Source organism: Somniosus microcephalus, chromosome 17 (assembly GCF_052327205.1).
Source record: "Somniosus microcephalus isolate GS21.2 chromosome 17, FLI_Smic_1.0, whole genome shotgun sequence".
Taxonomy (NCBI): Eukaryota; Metazoa; Chordata; class Chondrichthyes; order Squaliformes; family Somniosidae; genus Somniosus; species Somniosus microcephalus.
In genome coordinates this window covers 66,728,681-66,740,681 of record NC_141003.1, presented here as the reverse complement: position 1 = coordinate 66,740,681, position 12,001 = coordinate 66,728,681, and the positions used below count along the sequence as shown (strand labels likewise).

Genomic DNA, 12,001 nt, shown 5'->3' with positions numbered 1-12,001 from the left:
TGCCCAAGAGTTTAAAAAACCCTTAAAAAATTAAACTTACTTCAAATAATTGACTTCTTAACACACTAAAATTCACAAAATACACTTAAATGATTTTTCTCCCACTTAGCAAAACTCCAACAGCACTCAATGCACAAAGCACTCCGTGCACTGCACTAGCCCCTCCCCTTTTATACCCGGATTCTACTTCCTGTTTAAACTGCCCAAGAGTTTAAAAAACCCTTAAAAAATTAAACTTACTTCAAATAATTGACTTCTTAACACACTAAAATTCACAAAATACACTTAAATGATTTTTCTCCCACTTAGCAAAACTCCAACAGCACTCAATGCACAAAGCACTCCGTGCACTGCACTAGCCCCTCCCCTTTTATACCCGGATTCTACTTCCTGTTTAAACTGCCCAAGAGTTTAAAAAACCCTTAAAAAATTAAACTTACTTCAAATAATTGACTTCTTAACACACTAAAATTCACAAAATACACTTAAATGATTTTTCTCCCACTTAGCAAAACTCCAACAGCACTCAATGCACAAAGCACTCCGTGCACTGCACTAGCCCCTCCCCTTTTATACCCGGATTCTACTTCCTGTTTAAACTGCCCAAGAGTTTAAAAAACCCTTAAAAAATTAAACTTACTTCAAATAATTGACTTCTTAACACACTAAAATTCACAAAATACACTTAAATGATTTTTCTCCCACTTAGCAAAACTCCAACAGCACTCAATGCACAAAGCACTCCGTGCACTGCACTAGCCCCTCCCCTTTTATACCCGGATTCTACTTCCTGTTTAAACTGCCCAAGAGTTTAAAAAACCCTTAAAAAATTAAACTTACTTCAAATAATTGACTTCTTAACACACTAAAATTCACAAAATACACTTAAATGATTTTTCTCCCACTTAGCAAAACTCCAACAGCACTCAATGCACAAAGCACTCCGTGCACTGCACTAGCCCCTCCCCTTTTATACCCGGATTCTACTTCCTGTTTAAACTGCCCAAGAGTTTAAAAAACCCTTAAAAAATTAAACTTACTTCAAATAATTGACTTCTTAACACACTAAAATTCACAAAATACACTTAAATGATTTTTCTCCCACTTAGCAAAACTCCAACAGCACTCAATGCACAAAGCACTCCGTGCACTGCACTAGCCCCTCCCCTTTTATACCCGGATTCTACTTCCTGTTTAAACTGCCCAAGAGTTTAAAAAACCCTTAAAAAATTAAACTTACTTCAAATAATTGACTTCTTAACACACTAAAATTCACAAAATACACTTAAATGATTTTTCTCCCACTTAGCAAAACTCCAACAGCACTCAATGCACAAAGCACTCCGTGCACTGCACTAGCCCCTCCCCTTTTATACCCGGATTCTACTTCCTGTTTAAACTGCCCAAGAGTTTAAAAAACCCTTAAAAAATTAAACTTACTTCAAATAATTGACTTCTTAACACACTAAAATTCACAAAATACACTTAAATGATTTTTCTCCCACTTAGCAAAACTCCAACAGCACTCAATGCACAAAGCACTCCGTGCACTGCACTAGCCCCTCCCCTTTTATACCCGGATTCTACTTCCTGTTTAAACTGCCCAAGAGTTTAAAAAACCCTTAAAAAATTAAACTTACTTCAAATAATTGACTTCTTAACACACTAAAATTCACAAAATACACTTAAATGATTTTTCTCCCACTTAGCAAAACTCCAACAGCACTCAATGCACAAAGCATTGACATAAGAAAACTACTAGGCACTTGGTCTAAGCGTTAAACAAAGCTGTAATCAACTGTTTTACAACATGGAGGTCTAGTTGTGTCCTTCACTAGTTCCTGTTAAGAATGTCCTGCGCAAGTTGGGCCCGTGCCCGAGTATTTATACTCTCCCTGGACAGCGTCACCCATAGGCCGCTCAGTATTATTTCATAAGTCTTTCTTTCATGAATGACTGATTCATGTCATTAAATATGCTTCCATCATCCTTTCGGGCAGCGCATTCCAGATCATAACAACTCGCTGCGTAAACAAAGCTCTCCTCATCTCCCTTCTTTTGGCAATTACTTTAAATCTGTGTCCTCTGGTTACCGACTCTCCTGCCATTGGAAAGTTAGGACTGCAATCTGTGCTGAGTTAGCAGACCTCAGTTAGGGGAGGAGTTACAGTGCTACAATTGGCCAATTTGCATACAGCAAGCTCCCACAAGCAGCATTGAGATAAATGATCAGATTATCTGTGTTAGTGGTGTTGATTGGGAGATAAATATTGGGCCAAGACACTGGGGAGAACTTCCCTGCTCCTCTACAAATAGTGCCGTGGAATCTTTTATGTCCATCTGAGAGGGCAGACGGAGCCTCAGTTTAACGTCTCCTCCGAATAACGGCACTTCTGACAGTGCAGCACTCCCTCAGTACTACACGGGGAGTGTCAAGTCAAATTATGTGCTTAAGTCTCTGGAGTGGGACTCAAACCCACAGAGAAGGGCTCGTTGATTGAGGGGCATTACTCTCGCTTAGAGAACTGGCAAGGTGGAAATTGTGAGAGGTCCCGGATTCAAATCTCGGACGAGCCCAGTTTGCTGGTAGGAATGGGCGGACACGTGGCAGATGAAGTTTAATGCAGAAAAGTGCAAAGTGATACATTTTGATCGGAAGAATGAGGAGAGTCAATATAAACTAAAGGGTACAATTCTAAAGAGGGTGCAGGAACAGGGAGACCTGGGGGTATAGGTACACAAATCATTGAAGGTGGCAGGACAGGTTGAGAAAGCAGTTAAAAAAGGATACGGGATCCTGGGCTTTATAAATAGAGGCATAGGGCAGGATTTTCATTGGGCCTTGGAGGCGGGATTGGAGGCATGTGGGGGGTTAAAATCCCGAAATCGGGGGGCACGAACCCATCCCGCCCCCAACCCGCCTCCATGCCAGTTTCAAAGGAGGCGGGTACCCAACCCGCACTGGGACCCGCCTCCCCGAGGCGGGAAGGGGATTAGTGCCAATTAACTGCCTGTTAACAGGTAGTTAACAGGCAGTTTTTAGCCTAATCCCTATTTTCATTGTTGAAATGTGAGATTCCCGGCAGCTCCAAACCACGCCAAGTTAGCGAGGCGGGCCGTCGGGATGAAGGGCTTGGAGGGGTCGAGATGTCCGGTGTGATGGGTGCATGAGTGCAGAGGTGTGTTTAAAGTGTTTAAAGAAGTTTTACTTACATATACATACCTTTACAGTCTTCCTTCCCTCAGGTCTCGGGAGTCCCTCATCTTACCGGCACAGAAAGCAGAATTGCCTCGATCTGTCAAAAATTGCAGCATTCAGCTTTCTGTTCTGGGGAGATCTCTAAATCATCCTGAGAGGAAGGAATTAACCTGGAGTACAGATTGTCAGTGTTTGACAGCTTCAAACCGCTGTGAAACGCTGATATTTCATCTGTCAAAAGGTCTTGACAGATGAAATATCAATCTGTGACGTCACCTGTTGCCGGGTGGCCCTTAATTGGCCTGCTGAGCCCGCTGGGCGGGCTCAACAAGGTCAATCAAGTCAAAATCGCATGGGTTGGCTAGAACTCGATGGAGACGGGACTACAACCCCGAAAGTTGTAGTCCCGCCTCCTACCCGACTCCTCAATGAAAATCCAGCCCATAGAGTACAAAAGCAAGGAAGTTATGATGAACTTTTATAAAACACTGGTTCGGCCTCAACTGGAGTATTGTGTCCAATCCTGGGCACTGCACTTTAGGAAAGATGTGAAGGCCTTAGAGAGGGTGCAGAAAAGATTTACAAGAATGGTTCCATGGATGAGGGACTTCAGTTACGTGGATAGACTGGAGAGGCTGGGATTAGAGCAGAGAAGATTGAGAGGAGATTTGATAGAGGTGTTCAAAATTATGATGGGTCTAGACAGAGTAGATAGAGAGAAACTGTTCCCATTGGCGTAAGGGTTGAGAACCAAAGGACACACATTTAAGGTGATTGACATGAGGAAAAACTTTTTTACGCAGTGAGTGGGTAGGATCTGGAATGCACTGCCTGAAAGGGTGATGGAGGCAGATTCAATCTTATCTTTCAAAAGGGAATTAGATAAGCACCTGAAGGGGAAAAAAATGCAGGGCTACGGAGAAAGGGCGGGGGATTGGAACTAGCTGAAGTGCTCTTGCAGACTGAAATTATTTTAAAATGCTGAGTATTTATTTTGTCAGACCAAAACTAGGGCTTGTCCAGGATTTGAACCCAGGACCTCTCGCAGATTAGAATTCATGATTTATCCCCTAAGCGAGAATCAGGCCCCTAGACCAACAAGCCCTCTTTTAGGTTAGTGTAAAAAATATGAACTTGTCTCTCTCAGAACTGCTTGACAGGCCGAATGGCTTCCTACTGTCCTGTAACGATTCTATCCGAACAGGATCAGGCTTGGTTTGTGATGCCCTCCACTGTTGAATAACCTGCTGACATTCTACGTTTCAGCTCACACATGAAGTCTGGCCGCTTGGGCAAGGTTCTGTAGGGCGGACCTGTACGCCAGCAAGAGTCGGAGCGTGCAGGAGGGGAAGGGAAAAAACTGACAAACGGGTTACAGCTGTGGGTCTGATCTCTAAACAGAATAAACAGCAAGCCTCTGATAGATGGAAGATCAGTAAGAAATTATTTCAAAATGCTGAATATTTCTTTCGTCAGACCAAAACTAGGGCTCGTCCGGGATTTGAACCCGGGACCTCTCGCAGTTTAGAATTTAGGATTATTCCCCTAAGCGAGAATCATGCCCCTAGACCAACGAGCCCTCTTCTGGTTCTATGTAAAAAATATTAACTTGTCTCCCTCAGAGCTGCCACGTCTCTGCGATTTCATGTTGTACACAGGAGCTGCAGGGAGGGAGGCTCGGGTTACACAGACACCCAGCAGCAGAAGCAGCACACACATGTTCCTCCTCAGCTGGGCAACATATAACGGAGACATGCAGGCTGCAAAGTACAAACTTTAGTCTGTACTGAGTTGGCTGATCTGAACCAGCTCGTATTTGGAGTCCTAAAATTAGTCTCACCATATCTATGCTAGAGATGTGGTGGTGGGGGGAATCAGCCAAGGTTTCCTGCTCCTGATTGCTGCTTAGCTATGCCTGCTGGACAGTGCACATGTGCAGACTTCAAGCGAGGATAGGATCAAGTTTGGGCGTGGTGCCCTCCATGGTCAAATAGCCAGCCTAAATTTTTTGACCTCAGGTGCCAGCTGTGGCTCAGTGGGTAGCACTCTCATTTTTAAGTAATTAATGTAAGTAAAGCCATAGGTTCAAATCCCACTCCAGACTTTTGAGCACATAATCTAGGTTGGTATTCCAGTGCACTAATAAGCAAGTGTTAAATTGCTGGAGGTGCTGTCTTTCAGATGAGATGTCTGCTCTCTCAAGTGGATGTTAAAAATCCCATGCTACTATTTGAAGAGGAGCAGTGGAGTTCTTCCTGGTTAATATTTATCCCTCAAATAACTAATGAAACAGATTATCTGGTCATTAGCACAGTGCAAGTTGGCTGTCTTGTTTCCTATGTACACAATGCACCTCAGAAGTACTTCTTTGACTGAAAAGCACTTGGAAATGTCCTGAGATTGTGAAAGGCGCTATACAAATGAAAGTCTTTCTTTTCTTTACTGGTTTAAAATGCAAATTATAGAACTTTTCCAACTGTGAATAACTTCATGAAGTTAATCATCAAATCTGTTAAAGGGAATCTGGACTGTATAAATACACAGAAACACAGCAATACGGTTTTTATAAACACACAGAAACACACAGCTATCCTGCACTTTATAGGAACAATCAGTGGGTGTCATTTTGTCTGAAGGGCGGGGTGGGGATAATGAGAGTTAAACTAAGTCCTTCTCGGTGAGAATACTATGGCCGCTGACTCTCTCTGGGCTGATTCTATGCAGAGGTTGTGCCTCTGTCACCCGAGCATCCCTCCCTACAGCTGCTGTGTGCACTGAGGTCGCAGAGACGTAGCTGTTCTTAGAGAGAGAGCAAAGCTAAATATCTGAAGAAGGACTCATTAGTCTAGGGGCATGATTCTCGCTTAGTGGAACTGGCAAGGTGGAAATTGCGAGATGTCCCGGGTTTAAATCCTGGACGAGTCCTGTTTTTTCTCTCTCTCACTGGATGGACATAAAACATGATTTTGACTGTTATCATTTTACTTCACAAAGTTTCTTTCCTGTATAATTCTACTTTCGCCACTCCAACCTTCTCAAATAAATCCAATATCAACCAGCCTTGTGTTACCCCCTAGGTTCTTAGGTACAGAAAGCCAACCTTGTCCATCTGTGTCCTTCTCACCCCCACCCCTGCGATTTTCTGCCCTCTCCTCATGACCCTTGTTGGAGTCCTGCTGTGCAGGTGTGTGGCCCCTCTGAGAACTTACCCAAGTGACAGTTCTTCATGTGCGCACCTAGACAGTGACGGGTGGCAGCCTATTCAACCATGGAAGCCATCGCAGCCAAAGCCAATTGTATTCCTGGCGTCCACACATGTTCATTGTCCAGTAAGGGTCAAGAGTGCAATTAAGAGTGAGTGCTATGGTTGACCAAGCTTCTTTCTAACCCAGGGGCGTTGAGGCAAATTGCAATGTCCCAAATTGCTGTACTACCTGAGATCAGCTAACACAGCACAGGCCAGAGATCAAAGCTGGTCCCTCAGGGTCTGTATGATTCAGTGTCGTGCAACGTGGTGAATTTGCTCACTGAACCATCACAGGAGCTTCCTGCAATAAGTCTTTGTACCCTCTTAAATGCATCTACGCTATTCGTATCAACAACTCCATGTGGTAGCAATTTCCACATTCTAACCACTCTCTGAGTAAAGAAGTTTCTCTTGAATTCCTTATTGGATTTATTAGTGACTATCTTATATTTGTGGCCCCTAGTTTTGGACTCCCCCACAAGTTTTTATTTATTCATTCAGGGCCAGCATTTATTGCGCATCCCTAATTGCCCTTGAGAAGGTGGTGGTGAGCCACCTCCTTGAACTGCTGCAGTCCGTGTGGTGAAGGTACTCCCACAGTGCTGTTAGGGAGGGAGTTCCAGGACTTTGACCCAGCGGCGATGAAGGAACGGCGATTTATTACCAAGTCAGGATGGTGTGTGACTTGGAGGGGAACTTGGAGGAGGTAGTGTTCCCATGCGCCTGCTACCCTTGTCCTTCTAGGTGGTAGAGGTCACGGGGTTTGGGAGGTGCTGTCGGAGAAGCCAATGAAGTACTTTTATAATGTAGGAAACGCGGCAGCCAATTTATGCACAGCAAGATCCCACAAACAGCAATGAGATAAATGATCAGATAATATTTACTCAAAGATGTAATAGAAAAAATCTAGAAACCGAAAATATAATAAAGAGTAGTCAGCACTGACTTGTAAAGGGAAGGTCATGCTTGATCAACCTTACTGAATCATTTGAAGAAGTAACAGAAAGAGTAGATAAAGGTAATGCAGTAGATGTAATATATTTGGATTTTTGAAAGGCCTTTGCTAACATACCGCATAGTAGACTCATCGCTAAGATCAGAACGTGTGGAGTCAGGGGACAGGTAGGACAATGGATAGCAAGCTAGCTACAAAACAGAAAACAGAGAGTAGGGGTTAAAGGTAGCCACTCAGACTGGCAAAAGGTGGGATGTGTGATCCACAGGGATCGGTGCTGGGACCACTGCTGTTCACAAATTACATTAACGATTTGGACTCAGGAATCGGAAGTACAATTTTGAAATTTGTGGACGACATTAAATTGGTGAGTGTAGTTTACACAAGAAAGATTGCGACAAAATACAAGAAGACATTAAGAAATTTGCAGGATGGGCGTACAGTTGGCAAATAAATTTCAGTATAGATAAGTGTGAGGTGGTGCATTTTGGTAGGAAGAATAAAAAGGCTTGGATAATAAGACTCTAAATGGGGTGGAGGAGCAAAGGGATCTAGGGGTACACATTCACAAATCACTAAAAGTAGCAACGCATGTTAGAAGGCAATAAAAAAAACAAGAACTGGGGTTCATTTCTAGAGTGATAGAACTGAAAAGCAGGGAAGTCATGTTAAACTTGTATCGAACCTTGGTTAGACTACACGTGGCGTACTGTGCACAGTTCTGGTCTCCATATTATAAAAAGGATATAGAGGCATTGGAAAGTTGAAAATAAGATTCACAAAAGTGGTACTAGAACTGAGAGGATATACTTATCAGGAAAGGCTGAACAGACTGGGGCTCTTTTCTCTAGAAAAGAGAGGGATGACGTGATAGAGGTCTTTAAGATAATGAAATGGTTCGATAGGGTAGATGTAGAGAAAATATTTCCACTTGTGGGGAGTCCAAAACTAGAGATCATCATAAATATAAGAAAGTCACTAATAAATCCAATAAGGAATTCAGGGGAAACTTCTTTATTCAGAGAGTGGTTAGAATATGGAATTCACTACCACAGGGAGTAGTTGAGGCAAATAGCATAGATGCATTTAAGAGGAAGCTAGATAAGCACATGAGGGAGAAAGGAATAGAAGAATATGCTGATAGGGTTAGATGAAGAGGGGTGGGAGGTGGCTTGTGTGGAGCATAAATTCCAGCATAGACCAGATGGGCTGAATGGCCTGTTTCTGTGCTGCAGACTCGATGTATTTCAATGTAATCCTTACCGAACAAAAATCTATTGATCTCAGTCTTAAAAATTTTAATTGACCTAGCAGCCACAGACATTTGGCGGGGGAGAGAGTTCCAGATTTCTACTACTGTTTGTATGAAAAAGTGCTTCCTGATTTCACTCCTAAATGGCCTAGTTTTAATTTTAAGATTGTGCCCTTTTGTTCTGGATTCCTCCACCAGAGCCATAGGGGGAGAAATTTGGTATTGCCCCGTTTGGGGTGCAATTATCGGCCGGACGCAAAGTTTAGCGCCTGGCACTAATTATCGCCTCCGACTGCAAACTTGGCTTCTATCGCCCCATGAGGTGATTGGAGCGCTGAATCAGGCGCTACACACCTCTCTTAAGGCGCTAACGCTGAGGAGCGAGGCGCTACCTCAGAGCACTGGCGAAGCTCATGTGATGTCAGTCAGCAATGGAACACAGACACACTGGTGCCGGCCAGTTCTTAAAGGGGATGGTCGATCTTGCTCTCCATCCACACCCTGCTCATTGCACCTTTGAACCTCAGCCTGGAGAGACCTGTACATCAATTCTGCTGGAAAGAACAATGGAGAGGCCCAGGGAAAGAGCTCAGAGTGCAGCCCCCATAGTCTCTTCTAAATCGATGCAAGGAAGGTCAAATCAAAATGAACCTGCAAAGTGCTGCTCAGTACCCAAAACTCCTTCACATAATCATTAGTCCAGGCCTCTGGATTACAAGCCCAGTGACATTACCACTACGTTCCCTGATGAATCCGTACTCCTCCATGTTGAACACCACTTGGAAGAAGCACTGAGGGTAGCAAGGGCACAGAATGTACTCTGGGTGGGGGACTTCAATGTCCATCACCAAGAGTAGCTCGGTAGCACACTACTGACCGAGCTGGCTGAGACCTGAAGGACATAACTGCCAGTCTGGGCCTGTGACAGGTGGTGAGAGAACGAACATGAGGGAAAAACCTACTTGACCTCGTCCTCACCAATCTACCTGTCGCAGATGCATCTGTCCATGACAGTATTGGTAGCAGTGGCCACCGCACACTCATTGTGGAGACAAAATCCTGTCTTCACACTGAGGACACCGTCCATCGTGTTGTGTGGCACTACCGCGCTAAATGGGATAGATTCAGATTTGATCTAGCAGCGAAATCTGGGCATCCATGAGGCGCTGTGGGCCATCAGCAGCAGCAGAATTGTATTCCACCACAATCTGTAACCTCATGGCCTGGCATATCCCTCACTCTACCATTACCACCAAGCCAGGGGACCAACCCTGGTTCAATAAGGAGTGCAGAAGAGCATGCCAGGAGCAGCACCGGGCATAACTATAAATGAGGTGCCAACATGGGGAAGCTGCAACACAGGACTACATGCATGCTAAAAAGCGGAAGCAGCATGCTATAGACAGGGCTAAGCGATCCCACCATCAACGGATCAGATCAAAGCTCTGCAGTCCTGCCACATCCAGTCGTGAATGGTGCTGGACCATTAAACAACTAACAGGAGGAGGAGGCTCCATGAATATCCCCATCCTCAGTGATGGTGGAGCCCAGCACGTGAGTGCAAAAGACAAGGTTGAAGCATTTGCAACCAACTTCAGCCAAAAGTGCCGAGTGGATGTTCCATATCGGCCTACTCCTAGAGGTCCCCACCATTACAGAGGCCAGTCTTCAGCCAATTCGATTCACTCCACGTGATATCAAGAAACAGCTGAGCGCACTGGATACAACAAAGGCGATGGGCCCCGACAACATCCCGGCTATCGTGCTGAAGACTTGTGCTCCAGAACTAGCTGCGCCTCTAGCCAAGCTGTTCCAGTACAGCTACAACACTGGCATCTATCCGACAATGTGGAAAACTGCCCAGGTATGTCCTATCCACAAAATGCAGGACAAATTCAATCCGCCCCATCAGTCTACTCTCAATCATCAGCAAAGTGATGGAAGGTGTCATCGACAGTGCTATCAAGCGGCACTTACTCACCAATAACCTGCTCACTGATGCCTGGTTTGGGTTCTGCCAAGACCACTCTGCTCCCGACCTCATTACAGCCTTGGTCCAAACATGGACAAAGGAACTGAATTCCAGCGGTGAGGTGACAGTGTGGCATCAAGGAGCCCTAGTAAAACTGAAGTTAATGGGAATCAGGGGGGAAACTCTCCACTGGCTGGAGTCATACCTAGCACAAAGGAAAGATGGTTGTGGTGATTGAAGGTCAATCATCACAGTCCCAGGACATCACTGCAGGAGTTCCGCAGGGCAGTGTCCTGGGCTCAACCATCTTCAGCTGCTTCATCAATGATCTTCCCTCCAAGATAAGGTCAGAAATAGGGCTGTTCGCTGATGACTGCACAGTGTTCAGTGCCATTCACAACTCTTCAGATAATGAAGCAGTCCATGCCCACATGCAACAAGACCTGGACGACGTTCAGGCTTGGGCTGATAAGTGGCAGGTAACATTCGTGCCACAGAAGTGCCAGGCAATGACTATCTCCAACAAGCGAGAGTCTAACCACCGCTTCTTGACATTCAACAGCTTTACCACTGCCGAATCCCCCACCATCAACATCCTGGGGGTCACCATTAACCAGAAACTTAACTGGACCAGCCACATAAATACTGTGGCAACAACAACAGGTCAGAGGCTAGGTATTCTGTGAGGAGTGTCTCATCTCCTGACTCCCCAAAGCTTTTCCACCATCTACAAGGCACAAGTCAGGAGTGTGATGGAATACTCTCCACTTGCCTGGATGAGTGCAGCTGCAACAACACTCAAGAAGCTCGACACCATCCAGGACAAAGCAGCCCGTTTGATTGGCACCCCATCCACCACCTTAAACATTCACTCCCTCCAACACCGGTGTACCATGGCTACAGTGTGTACCATCTACAAGATGCACTGCAGCAACTCGCCAAGGCTTCTTGTGCAGCACCTCCCAAACCCGCGACCTCTTCCATCTAGAAGGACAAGGGCAGCAGACGCATGGAAACACCACCACCTCCAAGATCCCCTCCCAGTCACACACCATCCTGACTTAGAAGTATATCGCCGGTCCTTCATCGTCGCTGGGTCAAAATCCTGGAACTCCCTCTCTAACGGCACTGTGGGAGTACCTTCACCACACGGACTCCAGCGGTTCAAGAAGGCGGCTCACCACCACCTTCTCAAGGGCAACTAGGGTTGGCCAATAAATGCTGGCCTTGCCAGCGATGCCCAGATCCCATAAACATTTTTTTTTTTAAATCAGCTGAGTTTGGGCAGTAGATGGTAATCAGCAGGAGGTTTCCTTGCCCATGCTTGATTTGAAGCCATGAGACTTCATGCTGTCCAGAGTCAATGTTGAGGACTC

The 12,001-nt window shown here is 45.1% G+C and overlaps 1 non-coding gene across 1 annotated transcript; it reads right to left on the bottom strand.

Annotated features, from left to right (window-relative positions):
* Window positions 1–4,685: 4,685 nt before the first annotated feature.
* trnap-agg (transfer RNA proline (anticodon AGG)) lies at window positions 4,686–4,778 on the bottom strand. The gene is made up of 2 exons: window positions 4,743–4,778; window positions 4,686–4,721 (listed from the first exon to the last, which is right to left on the bottom strand). It is a non-coding gene; the product is annotated as a tRNA-Pro (tRNA).
* Window positions 4,779–12,001: the final 7,223 nt, after the last annotated feature.